This window comes from Phasianus colchicus, chromosome 3 (assembly GCF_987193195.1).
Source record: "Phasianus colchicus chromosome 3, bPhaCol1.hap1.1, whole genome shotgun sequence".
NCBI lineage: Eukaryota > Metazoa > Chordata > Aves > Galliformes > Phasianidae > Phasianus > Phasianus colchicus.
The window spans coordinates 46,190,943-46,205,038 of NC_143438.1; the positions used below are offsets into that span (position 1 = coordinate 46,190,943).

Genomic DNA, 14,096 nt, shown 5'->3' on the forward strand with positions numbered 1-14,096 from the left:
GCTATTCTGTATCTGTTGGCAGTATGCTGAGAGAAGATACAGATGTGAAATGCATCAGCATATTTAAAAATATTTTTCATAGTTTTAAAATAAAAACATGGGTATGAAGGAGGGAAAGAAAAGTGGGTTACATCTTGTGCTCCAGTAGCGCCCATTTAAAATTGTCATTTTTATTTTCCTAATAGACTTCTCTCCCTTTTGCCTCAGAGCTATTTTAATTGAATTTGCTTCTTCTGCCTGCAATTTAGCTGCGAGCTGCCCTGGCTAAAAACAGTTCCAATGCAATAACAAACCAAGCTGTTTCGCTACATTTCCGGTGTTAAAAGCAGCTGACCTTCGTGTGCTGCTGGGAGGGCAGCACAGTGGGTCCAATGCTGACAGCTGCACACAAGATGTGCATGGGAACGCATGTGCTGTACTTGGATTTGAAATTATTGTAATTGGAATCACTGCCTGTGTTAAACATGGTGGCCATCTTCTGCACCCGAGTGTGCTCGTGCAATTTTCAAGTATTGACTGCATTTAGAATCAAATTTATAAAATGTTCTGTAATGGTATGCTAAGGTACATCTGGGAGGAGCGTGTGTTATGTATCAGTTATTTCATTACTAGGCATAAAAGCACGTTTTTCTCCTTTTTTGAAATTATTAGGGGAAAAAATAAGAGGCAATTTAAAAAAAAAAAGTCAGTGAATGTAGCATTATGAGTATTATCTAAAACAGGAATAACGAGATGGATGTCAACATTTAATTTCCTATAATACATATTTTTACAACTGTACAGCTACTAAAACTGTCATCATCTAGTTTGCCAAACAAAGCAGTGAACTGATGCCCTGTTCCTCTTTGTCACCATTTCTGTTGGATTTATGGGGCTAATGCTTGCCCATCAGGAATATCTGAACTCACAAGGCAGGCACACTGTTGTATCATTAACCTGACAGGTTTCCCCCTCTGTTTTGATGGTCCAGGTGTTCACTCGTTGAGCTGCCAAGATTAGACCTATTCTTTTGCAGAAGGAGAATCCTATTTGCTTATGCTGAACCAGTCAGATACTTACACATTAAAGATTGTTTGGTTTTTTTTTCTAGCTCTTGTGTGCTCTCTGGGACTCCTGATAGCCTTCCAGGCTTTCAGGCTCTTGAGTGAGTGATAAGATTTTTCAAACAGAGGTTACAAAGCCTCTGTTGCTTCTCATGATTTGGTTTTAAGTGAGAAAGAATGCCTCGAGATAAGGGAGTTTAGTAGCACCAAGAATAACCTACATGCACAGAAGCAGTGAGGCTCCTTATGTGCATATTTGATAAGCTACTCTAATGCCTGGCTTCATAAACAATGCAACTATTAAGGCAGAGAATAGATCTGCAAAATTTCGTATAATCATCAGAGGCTGCTGAAAAGCAGGATGTACATTTGGAAGCCTGTATAAAGAAGGGAGCACAGCTGCTGCTTGCCCTTGTCCATGCCTTTCACCCCACTCTCAGGTTCTCATTTCAACTGCCTAGCTCTTCCTTTCACATAAAAACTATCAAGGAAACCCATGTTGAAGTAGAAACCTGCCAAATGCATTAATGTCAATTTTGGCTACCCCTCATTTAAGACCTTGTGATATTAAACTTCTTGGCTGAAACAGTTTTAAAGGGCATCTCTCAAAAGAGATTTTAAACAAGTTCATTTAAGCAGACTGCATGGTCTAGCTCTGATAGTGGAAATCATTGAATCATAGAATTGTTTGAGTTGGAAATGACCTTTAAAGGACATCTAGTCCAACTCCCCTGCAATGAGCAGGGACACCTACAGCTAGATCAGGTTGCTCAGAGCTCCTTCTAGCCTGAGTGTCTTTAGGGATGGGGCATCCACACCTCTCTGGGCAACCTGTTCTACTGCTTCACTGTTCTTATTATTAAAAACAAACAAACAAAAAAAAAAACAAAAAAAAGCCACAACCTTTTTCCTTACATGCAATCTAAATCTTCTCTGTTTCAGACTGAAACGATTTCCCTTTGTTCTATCACAACAGACTCTGCAGAAGAATCAATCCCCTTCCTCCTTATAGTTCCCCTTTAGATACTGAAAGGCCACTCTTAGGTCTCCCTGGAGCCTCCTCTTCTCCATGCTGAACAGCCCCAGCTCTCTCAGGTAGGGTGGTGTTCCATCCCTTGGATCGTTTTTGTGGCCCTTCTCTCCAACTGGTGCTCTCCAACTGGTCCGTGTCTTTCCTGTACTGAGGACTCCACATCTGGACACAGTACTCCAGGTGAAGTCTCACCAGTGCAGAGTAGAGGAACAGGATCACCTCCCTTGACCTCCGGACCATGCTTCTTTGATCATTCTATTGCTTACAACACCTCCAAAAATTACTTTCTAGGAACCATACTAGATGTTAAGTTAGGTTGGTGCATTCATAGTGTAATGATAAACATTGGACAAACGTTTGGTTTTCTTTCATTGTCACACATACAATTTGTTCAAGTTTATTTTATGTTCAAAAGTAAACGTTACCACAATACAATGAAGATTATGGAAAAGTAAAAAAATATTTATTATGGTCTATAGAGATGCAAAGAATTATAGAATCATAGCATGGCCTGAATTGAAAAGGACCACAGTGATCATCAAGTTTCAACCCCTCTGCTATGTGCAGGGTTGCCAACCACCAGACCAGGCTGCCCAGAGCCACATCCAGCCTGGCCTTTAATGCCCAGGGATGTGGCAGCCACAACCTCCTTGGGCAACCTGTTCCAGTGTGTCACCCCCTTCTGTGTGAAAAACTTCCTCCTAATATCTAACCTAAACCTCCCCTGTCTCAGTTTAAAACCTGGATAAGAGTAGGTTGAAGTAGTTTGTACTGGTTTTTCATGGGGGCGTTTGAGTTATACAATGCTAGATTGCTGTTAATAACTAAAAATAAAACTTAAAGTTGTTTTTTTTTTTTTTAAGAAATGTCATATGACTCAGCGTGATTCATCCCACCTCTCCTTTCCATGTTTAATTTTCTTATTCCAGTACCAGACTGTTGTAACACTGCTTCCGCTCCACAAGTTGCTGTACTGTTCTTAGGAGCCATGAAGCTTGTGCAAAAACAAGAGATGCGAAGATCTAGGAGGAAAAAGGGGAAATTGAAACACTCAAGGTCCTGGTCACTTTTATTTAATAAAATATATGTACTGTATGGAACTGCTGAATTACGGCCTGAACCTCTGATTGATCACCTGAGGCAAGCAGTGAGTCAGCCCTGGGAGCACAGGTGAAGGCAAGGGAAGGGGTGGAGCCTGGCTCCACCTCTCCTAGACCCATTTAAGATCTGACTAGCAGTGGGGAAGGATCTCTTCTGGAGATTCCTGCTTTGGAGTTTTGCAGTGAGCCCAGGATCTGGGTAAGCATTCTATCTATTCTCTTTTGGTATACTAACTTGCTTAGCCAAATTCTCTGGTATGTTTCATAGTTATAATATCTGTACATTCATTGATTATACGTGTACATAGATATCTATAGAAGCATAGCAGAAAATAGTATAGGAACTTTGGAAAACTGAGGAAAGGAGTATACGATGCTGTTGAAGATGGTAATGTGCTGTATTGCAGTGCTGAGCAAGTGATGAGAATTTCGGCTGGTTTTAGTTTTGTCTACTTATTGGTATTTACAGTTTATCTGTTTCATAGAACTTGTGTTTCTCAGATGAGGTGCATTACCTCGGCCCTCAACATGCTGAGCTCACCACATCTGGTACTGGTGTCCTCCAGAAGTCATGTTTAGCCATGGGTTTTCTTGGGTGTCTGATATGTTGGCTGCATCCTTCGTGTCTCCAGCTCTTTTGTTGCAGCTGTGGAGACTGCATGGTTCTTCCAGCTTGGTGTCCCACAAGATGTCACCTGGAGATGCTCATCAAGCTTATCCAAAGTAGATGCCCATGGCATCCACTTCTCCACATAGCCAACTATTTTAAGTCAGCCATCAACCCCCTATCTTTTTCTATACCACCTTTAATCAATGAAAGTGTTTTACGAGTTTCAGATATGAAAAAATCTAACAAGAAGTAGTTAAGAGCAATCAGTGAAACAAAGATTTCATAACAGTCTTGTAGTGAGGATGTGTGAGAGAAGAAGGCTGCCTGGCACAAATATGTCAGACCTGCTCATGGTACAGAGGGTGCTGAGGACCTAAAAGACAAGAAAACTTTGAAGATAAAATGTATTCTTACAATAATTGCTCAGTTCACATTTATATATACTGTGTGGTAACTGCTCTTTTAGGCAGGCTTTCCAGATGTGTTAATTGCCTGCTAAGCTCACTGAGTTCCCTGACAGATGAATTCTATGCAAACTTCAGACACCACGTGATGTGATGCCTGTGAAGTTGCAAAGTGAAAATTTTACTTGATTGACCTAAATAAAATTGATTATATCAGCTAAGACTTAGGTAAAAAACAACGGGGAACATAATTTTAGCTTTAGAGAGGCTTTGATGAAAGTAAGCGAGTAAAATATCCACACCGATGATGCAGCTTTTGCAAGAGACCTTGTAATCTAAATGTATTTTGAGATCCCAATCAATTGTTGAAAAAAGCAGTGTGTTTTTTTTTTTCTTAGCTTTATAAGTTAGTCAGCGGGGAGTTTAATGTCAGAAGTTCCTACTTTAATCAAAGTAATAGATGTGTGTCAGATTATTTGATTTCATGGGAATTGTGGAATATAGAAAACTTACTTCTCTGAAAGGGGAGAATTTTTATCATGTTATTCTAGGAAATGTTCATGATAAGGTTAGTATTATTAATTGCAATGATGTTCTTCTTTTAAAACATAAAACAAACAAACAAAAAACCTGCCTGTGAGGAATTTACTGACTAAATGAAAACTGTCTAAAACTCATTTCAGAGTACTGTACAGAAATGGTTTGACTGTCCAAAGGGTTTTGGCATCCTTTGTAGAACTCGAAATAAGTCAATGCAGTTGTGATGGAGACTTGAGGCTGCTTCTCCAATGATACGCCTCCTTGTCTCCTGACTTTTCAGTTATATAGAACATGAGAACGAGAGTTCAGGTTTCATCATTCATCTGTATAATCAGTTTCAGATGCCTTCAAAGATTGGCAGAATCCCTCAACATGGAGATAAAGCAAGACTTTGTATACTTAATGCAAAGCAGAGAATAGGTGGTGCAAGGAAAGACATGGGGGCTCCATATCGTAAGACACTGGTATAAGACATAAGACACATAGCATCTTTTATGTTACACATTCAAATCTACCTGGTGTAGCAGAAATAATAGGAAAGAGTAGTGGTGGTGGTGGAGCTGTGGTGGTCTGGAGAAGTCTAGAGGCTAGTCTTGTCTCTCTAAGGGAAATGTTCTGCTTTGAAGTGAGCTCAGCCGTTAAATGTCTTGCCTAGCTGTAGCTGGTCAATTAGCCTGTTTGACTAATCAAAGCGTATGTTACCACAGGCATATCAGCATGTGCATAGCTGCTGATCAGCATGCCTATAGCTACTGCATATGGTTGCCTTTGTCTGGCAGAAATCGTGAAAGGAATATTTGGAGCACTGGGCTTGGTAGTGGTCAGGACTGAATGTAGAGGGCAAGGAGCAGTAAAACCTGAGGAATGCCATCACATTACTTAACTTTTCCCATGCTACTCAGCATCTTTCCAGTTTGGCTCCCCATAACATGAAGGAACACAGGAGAGCAACTCACTGAAATTATCTGAACCTTCAGATGGCTATTTTATGCTTCCGTTAATCTGAGTTGCTTATTTTTCCTTTTAATTTTTTTCTTCCACTTAAAATAACTTCTGAAGTGTGGATTAGATGCTATATTAAAGACAGTAAAAAAAAAAAAACCCAAACCTTCAGAAGTGCATTCAATATGAAAGTAAAAAGTGAAGGATTTTGGTGCTTTTTATTTCAAACTTAATTCAATAATAGAGTTTTCTGGCTGTTGCAAGGGAAACTTTGTGGTGCACATTGTATAAATGCAACACTTTTTATCAATGCGACCATATTTTTCCTTTGAGAAAACATTTGTACCTTTCATTATTTCTGCAGTTACATGTCTTAAAATGAAAATAACCCTTTCACAACTGTATTTCACTTGTCTGGCACCTCAAGTATCAATGAAGTTGCACATACAGTGAGCTCTGTTTTCTCCTGTTAAAAACACTGATATTTTTTTTAATACCTGCTAACAGGTCCAACGGCAATTGTAGGCTTTTCCTAAGCAGCTTCGTGGGTCAGGATAGCGAAGTACAAGTAGATGTGATCAGTGCTTAGCTTGTGGATGAAACACCTCAATCTCACCAAAGTCCTGATGACCAGTGCTGTTTGTGAGCCCTGATGCTGTTAGCATGATCTTATCTTGCAGAGATTCCAGTCCCACTTTTGTTTGCTTGCTTTGGGAGAGGAGCTGGTGTTAAAACCTTGAAAGTCATGGATGTCTGGCTGCTCTTACTGGGACCATAGGTGTTTAATAGAACCTAGGAAATAATGTGGTTGACATTTGAGCAAAATGAGTTCACATGTCAGAGAGAACATAGCCTGGATATCTTTTGTTTATAGTCTTTCTGTTAGTAGGTTATTCTTGTATATCGTTTGTAACCACTGAGAAGTGCCTGCCTGTAGCTGTCACCAGAGGCACTACAGTGGTCTCCAGATATTTTGAATCCATGTTTGTGTGTTCGTTGATAGAGTAAGGGACAGGAAAGCAGTACACCTTCCCAGAAAATTGATTTTTGAACCTGCATCATTGTTTAGATTTCCTTTTCAACCTTAGGAACTCCAGCACACAAATTATTTCCTTTATCCAGAGGCAGTACTGGAATTTCTAATTTATTTTACTAACAAGAACAAGTTTTACACACAGAAATTTTATGGAAAAGAAACCAAGCAGCTCTTACAAGTGGAAGGTCCTTATACAAGCTTGTGCTTTTCTATCAGGCTCATCTCTATTAACTTTTCAGAAGTGGCGAGCCAGTGTGATGCTTGTGATGCTTAAAGCATTCAGGTTGTCGCTGGGCAACTGCACTGTGTGCTGGAGCAGACAGACAGATGTTTGCATACAGGCTGTTGGGGGCAACTAAGCAAACCTGCTCCCAGAGTGCTGATTTGGGGCAGCTGTGGTTAATTAAACATTTGCAGTGGGAGGTGCTGTCTATGATAGTCATTATCTGTTAGGCATAAGAGGCTTTTCAAAAGGGTGAGAAGATGCCTTTCGTGAGTACTTCTTGGTGCCTAGGACACAAATGTATATCACTGTCATTTGAGAGAGCATAATTTGTTTAGTTTTGTTAACGATGATGGATTTTCTTCTCTTAATGTAACAGTGACTTTTTTATGTTTTTGAGGGGCTTGCTTCTCAATGAGAGATGCAAAACCAGATCCCCTGTTTTGTTCTGGAGGCTTGTGTTAATCTGGTCATCAGCTGTGTTAGAAAGATACAAGTGGAATGTGCTATTTTTCTATCATAGCATACCATCTGCTATGTGTACATACAATCACAGAATCATTATTGCAGAAGACCTCTGAGATCCCCCACCATGCCCACTAACCACATCCCTCAGTGCCACATCTCCACATTTCTTGAACACCTTCAGGGACTGTAACTCTACCACCTCGCTGGGCAGCCTGTGCCGCTGCCTCCCCACTTTGAGAGGACACCCTTCCTTCATGGTATGCCAGTAGATCTTGTTAAGGGGAAGATATAAAGAGCCTGGATTACAGCTCCTATTTTTCTCACCTTGAGTACTAATAGTGATGGTGAGATGCAGTGGGGAGAAATGTGTCCACATAAAGGGAAGTGATGGGTTTCTTTATTTCTCAGTAATTTCAGCTCAGTTGTACTGTTTGAACCCACACCACTGTTCACAATGTCCCATCAATCAAGGTGAATCTGAATGGGAGATCTCAATAGTAAACTGAATTTGAGTATAATTTGAAAAGCTAATGAGTTTTCAAAGAGCATAAGAAGCTACAGGTGTGTTGTGGAGGAGCTCACATAAATAAAGGCTGGTGCTCAGCACCACAGCGTAGTGCCAACACAGGCTGGGGTGGCTGCCAAAAGAGGTAGTGTGACTCTGCCATCACCTCCACTACTCATGTTGCTCCCTGTTTCTGTCAGTACAGAAATATTGATGAGATCTCACGGGGAATCACAGTGATCATAGTGAGGAACTGATCAGATTTATGGTCTGTTCTCTTTTTTGTAGTTTTAGCTTGGATGGATTTGCTTGTTTCCTCCTGTGGACTCAGTAAATGCTGCAGTGACTGGGTGAAGGGGACAGGACAGAAGTGGGAAGGAACGGTCAGAAACTGAGGGAAAGATGTGAGCTTTTCTTGGTGTCACAGACCTTTAAATTGGCTGTGAAACTATGGAAGGCTTCAGGACAGGGATAGGACACGGGAGAAAGGGCTATGGACATAGGCTAGATGTGTTCACTCTTGATGTGAACTTCTTAAATATGCTTTTTAAACTATTCTTCTCGTAATACTATTCATTGTACTTTAAATACAAGAACTTTTCTTAATTGTTATTAACCTTCATCAGGATAAGAGGTGAACTCTGTTGGGTGCTGTACAAACACTCATTAAAGTGCCTACCCTACCTGGCCAATCTTGCAGCTCAAGAAGATAAATGGTACAAAAGCAGTGTAAGTCCGTGCCGATTAACCTGACCACAGAGAGTGATTTCATTATAAGTGTCTTGAGGAAGAGGTGTCTTAAATCGAGATTCGTTATGATTCAGAATGTCATTTTTATTTCTGATGGTGCTTAATAAATACGTGCATTAAGTCTCCTTTGAGTCAGTAAGACTTTATGCTCAAGATAAATTCCTCTCTGAATTAGATGGGGCTGCAGATAGTTTTGTAACTGAAATGCAAGGCTGATTTTAGTGGCATGGAAAGGGGAGGGAAGGTATCTGCTTTCCTGTTTAATGCACCACGAGCAGAGAGAAACAGCGTGCACTGTGAGAATGAGAACAAAAAGCTGGCATTTCATGGGCTGAAGTAGTTGGATTCAACAGAAAAGATCTCAGTAAATGAGAATGGCTTTTGTTACCTTAATTGAGGTGGTCACCATGTAGGAAGCTCTCAGTCACAGGGTGGCCAATGGAAAATAAGAGTTGCCCTTGCCTCATTCATTGTTAAAAGTGTTTAGGAACCCTATTTAGATTAATCAGTGTTCACCGCATATTGCATATCTTCTGTATTTTTCATTTTCTAGACTCAAAGTATATGGAATTAGAGTACAGTTAAATTATATTAATGATTATGCATAGCAAAAGTAAACTGAAATGGAAAGCCTTTTTGAGATAACTGAAATCAGTTACTTTGAAAACTAATTCATGTCTGTTTTGAGTACAGCATTGAGTACATCCTAAAACATCTTAAATTTGTTAGACTTTGTTTACCTTTGGTTCATGAAGAGGGCAGAAGATGTACAATGGGAAGTAATCTCTTAATATCCCAGCTAATTCTCTCAGTCAGAAAGTAACGACATATGAAAGTGGCAAAGAGCAAGGCTGAACTAATTGCAGTAACTCTTTGCAGGATTTCACTTGTAGAAGCACTGGGGCAAAATTTACTGCCCCCAGAAGTCTAAAAATTGGGTGGATTTGGTACTGACTGGCAGAATGAGACTTGGATTGGAGAACAAAGCACGTAAATCTGTATGCCAACCCATGCTGTTTGATCTCAACTAAGACTTCAAGGCAAGGCTGGATGTTTCAAAGCCCGGCTGGAGGTGGCTCTGGGCAGCCTGGTCTGGTGGTTGGCAACCCTGCCTACAGCAGGGGGTTGAAACTAGATGATCCTTGAGGTCCTTTTCATCCCAGGCCATTCTATGATGCTGTGTAGTGAGTATATTTGGCCTCTGTTATTTGAATTGCGCGAAGGGAAGAATCATGTTTCACCTGAAGGTTTATGTCTTCTGTATTTGAAGCAAATGGGAATAGTGGCCAATTAGAAATATCCAAGCATAACATTTGCAGTGAGACAAGACAGAAATAGAAGGTTTGGTCTGATTTCCAAACCTAACCTTCAGATGCTGTATCACAGTGATCACTCTTAATTATGAGAATTTGGTTTCATTGCCATGCAGAAAGCGAAGCTGCATGAGTCATGGACAGAACAGTTTGCTTTTAATAAAGTGGATACGGTAATAAAAAAAATCAGTTTGATTCCAAAACCATCTACTCGTCTAGACAGACAGTGCCAAGCTCGCGTCTGCTGAGAAATATCTTCCTAATACTTCTGTAATAATGCTACTACTTTTACGGTACTTCCCATTTTTCAAAGTGCTGTACCCAGTTAATTCACTGTTGGCTGTGCTTGAGACAGCCCTTTGCAGAATTTGATAGCGTTTTTGTGTCTTGCTCTTCTGTAATGTGCTATTTTGAATGCCATGGCCAATCAATTAGGGAATCACAAGAATGTTTTGGGCAGCAGTTCCCATAGTTGGTCAATAATTCTTGTCCCAGCTCTTCCAGGGTTGCCTATTCATCCTTTCCTGGCAGAGACCCTGTGACTCCCCATTCCCCTCTATAAAAAGCCCTTGTTGCGGCCAAATAGCCTACACAGACCTATTTTCCATATGGCTGCTCTCCTCAGACTGGTACCCTATGGGAAAGTGGATTTGCACCTTTCTCCACCTGTAATTTGCCTGCTTTGTGTCAGAAGCTCTCTTTGCCTTTATTCTTTCCTGGCTTTTCATGCCAGGATCTCTTTCTTCCCTCCTCCTGTGGGGCTTTCCCAAGAAAGTTGCCTGTGTCCATTGAAGGGAAGAAAATGAAAAAAAATGAGGGGTAGAAAAGAGAGGGGAGGGCAGAGCTTCCCACATGTCTTAGTGATTTCCTCAGCTTAGCATCAGTCTTCTGGTTGGCTCTGTTGCTCGTATCTGAAGGAAGGCTGCAAAGAGGTTGGAGACGGGCTCTTTTCAGTCATTCTCAGCCTCAGAGCAAGAGGCCATGGGCACAACTTGGAATACATGACATTCCCTCTGAACACCAGGCAGCACATCTGTGTTGTGCAGGTGATGGAGCACTGGCACAGGCTGTCCAGAGGCTGTGGGATCTTCTCCTTGGGGATCTTTGTAAGCCACCTGGCTGTGGGCCTGGGCACCCTACTCTGGGTGGGCCTGCTGCAGTGGGACTGGCCAAAGGGTTCTGCCTGCCTCAGCCATTCTGAGTTTGTGATATGGTACAGGTGAGAAGTACATTGCTTTGGAGGAGAAGATTATTAGATTCCTATTGTTAAAGCAATGGTACAGTGGTAAGGAGGGAGAAGAAGGAAGTTGAATGGGGCTGGAGACTGGGGAACAACAGTTTATGGAAGAAGAAAGAGGATGACCTGGCAGTAGCAGTTTGGGAGGTTTCTGTAGTCACTGAACTGGAAAGGAACTGGTCCCTGACTAAGTGGCATGCATGGAGTTCATATCTAGAGCAGCAGGACATGAGGAGTTCAAAGTCTGTACACTAGGGGCAAGCAAGGTAAGTTGCAAAGCATGATATCCCTTATCCCTCCCAAACTCATGCTGTTTTTAAAGAAGTGAAATGTAGGAGTTAAAAAACAGGCAGAGGACAGGCCAGACCTTCTCCATGGTGCACAATAGGGTTGTGTGTCAGCTGCCAGAGGAAGGGCTACCTTGGGCTGAATCAAGCCTAGCGCATTGGGTGTTTGCTCTTGATATCTGAGTCTGAAGCTTGACCTCCAGAAAGACAAGAAAACAGCAAAGATGAAGCTATTGTCACGTTGCAGGGCAGGAGGTCAGTCTCGTCTGGCACTGCTCAGGCTCATCATCTGAGCTCCTTTCATCTAAATAGACACTGCTAACACTCCAGTGAAGTGTGGGGGTTATTCACATTTCCCACCTGTGTGGAAGTGTGCATTACAGCTTGCTAAAAATCACTGGAAGAAGGTTTTAAAATAATACTTAAGAACTGCTGATTCATCAGACATAAACTTTCCATGGAGCTCTGTCTGACAGGAGTGGGGCCAGGCTGGCCAACTAACCCACTTCAGAATTAGAAAATAACATCAGAAAGGGAAGAAACAACACTCAGCAAGACTGTGAGAGCTAAGAGCACTGAAAGTCAGGTCCATACCGGCAATGCAGAGGTCCCAGCTACTTAATATCCGCTGCAAAGATTTCTTGCCTGAAAAAAAGTCTATTAATACCACTTGATGTTTTGAGGTTAAATCAATGTGCTTAAAGCTTTTAGGTCCTCAGATTAAAGATTTTATTAGATACGCAGTGTATCCATAAAAGGGAGCTCAGCATGCTATTTCCAGGGGGCATATCCCTGCTCAAGGGCAGCAGATGTGGTCCCAAAGCACTGTGACCCTGTGTAAAAGTAGTCCCCCAGCTCACTCTTCAGACTCTTACTTGATTCAAATTCCGTCCTTTCTCACTTTTTCTTTCCCCCCAAACCTTGTTAACTCTGCTCTGTGTCAGCTGTTAGGTATATTCCTTTGTAAGTCATGATGACTTCCAATGCTCCCGTTGAAGAGTATACAAGTTGTTTCATTTAAGCTGCATGACTAGAGCTACGCCCTCTCTTAGCTGATGACACACATTCTCCTTCTGAAGCCTTGTGCCTGGTGCAGCACTCCAGATCTGCTAAGTAGCAGCTCTGCATTAGGTACAGAGCAACGTGGTTCTGCAGATCTGAGCTACGCGACATCCGCTGCTGAATGTCAGAACCTCTTTCCTTGCTGAAATCCCATGGAGATGCTGCTAATTAAAGGATATTTCTTCCCTCAGCCCTGATTCATAGCAGAGGCCTGAATACAGTTTGGATCTTAGCATTTAGGAGGGTTCTCAAAATAAAATCTGAAGAAGGAATAAGCCTTCTTTACCTATGTGTTGTAACAGCATGAGGGTGTTGGGCTGTGCTTTTCCCTGAGGCAGCCAGGACTGCAAAATTCCAAAGTCATTTTCAGTTTTACATTACCCTTTTTTGGGTCAGCAGCCAACGTGTGCTTGGAGCTGCATTTATTTCTGTTCTGGTGATGATGCTGAGTGAAATAGGGGCCACATTTTAAACGCCTGTGGTTCATCATTGGAAATTAAAAAGCTGATATACCCCCCCACGGTAAGAATCCCGCGGGTAAATCAAAGCCAGACCTTGTCAGCACCCAGCTTGCTGGTTTCGAATTCCCGGGCACTCTTTCTATCCACCCGGGCTGATTGCAACCGCAGCAGCCAAACTCGCCTACGGAGCAGAAATCGCTTCGCTGAACCACGAACTGCGCAGTTGCTCGGACGCAGGTGGGGATCCCGGTGCCCGGCTGTGACCCTCCCTTGCTGCTAGAGAGCGGCACCCCGCGCTCCCACTCGCAGCCAGCATCCAGCTTTTACCGCTTTCCGCGGCGTGGACTTTTTTTTTTTTTTTTTGGTGCCTTTCCTTTTTCCCTCCCTCTCCGGAGTAGCCTGCACAGACAGCCCTGATTTGCTGCGGAGCGGCGGAGGCTCGCTCAGGGCAGAGCCGGGCTGCGCTGCCGCTCGCTGCTGACGCGTGGCCGCCGCCGGGAGCAGCCCCAGCCCGCTGCTGCTGCTACCGCCGCCCCCAGGTACCGTCCCGACCCCGCTACGCGCCGTGCCCTCCGCCAAGGGGAAGCGGAGGGTATGCCCTAGAGAGAGGTGTTGCAGATTGCACCCCTCTTTTTTTTTTCTTTTTTTTTTTTTCTTTTTTTAAATATATAGACATATGCAGAGCTCGTTCCTAGGAGCCATTTTTGAAGTCAGCAATCGCGGAGGCCCCGGGGGTGCCCAGGGGAGAGGCAGAGAGCGCCGGGCGGGAAGCGGGGAGGGGCGGGCGGCGGTTCGGAGCGGGGAGCGCGGCGGTGCGAGGGGGGCTGCCAGGGGGCCGTACGTACCGTTTTATTTTTATTTATTTATTTATTTTACAGCGATTGCCATTTTCATAGCAAACTTCACCACTCACTCGCTCATCTCCTTCCCCACCCGGCCTTGCTTTGGCGATGGGGGGCTGTTTCCCTCCCTGCACCCTCCCCCCCCCCCCCTTAACGGGCCGTGGCTTCTGCAATGCGGTGGGTGTGGTTATTGCACGGAGCACAGCGCGGCTCCGGACCGCTGCAGTGCCAGCGCCGCCC

General features: G+C 43.0%; 1 protein-coding gene across 15 annotated transcripts in view; it reads left to right on the forward strand.

Annotated features, from left to right (window-relative positions):
- The window catches only part of EPB41L3 (erythrocyte membrane protein band 4.1 like 3), a 138,424-nt gene that overhangs the window by 31,419 nt on the left and 92,909 nt on the right, over nucleotides 1-14,096 (forward strand). For 11 of the 15 annotated variants that reach the window (XM_090137400.1, XM_090137402.1, XM_090137403.1 and 8 more), the window contains exon 1: nucleotides 13,258-13,553. The exons of 1 other annotated variant lie outside the window; for it this stretch is intronic. The gene's annotated coding sequence lies outside the window, so the exon portion shown is untranslated. Of the gene's footprint in view, nucleotides 1-13,257; nucleotides 13,554-14,096 lie in introns of those variants that run through there. 3 more of the 15 variants (XM_090137408.1, XM_090137407.1, XM_090137410.1) reach the window with 2 other exon arrangements.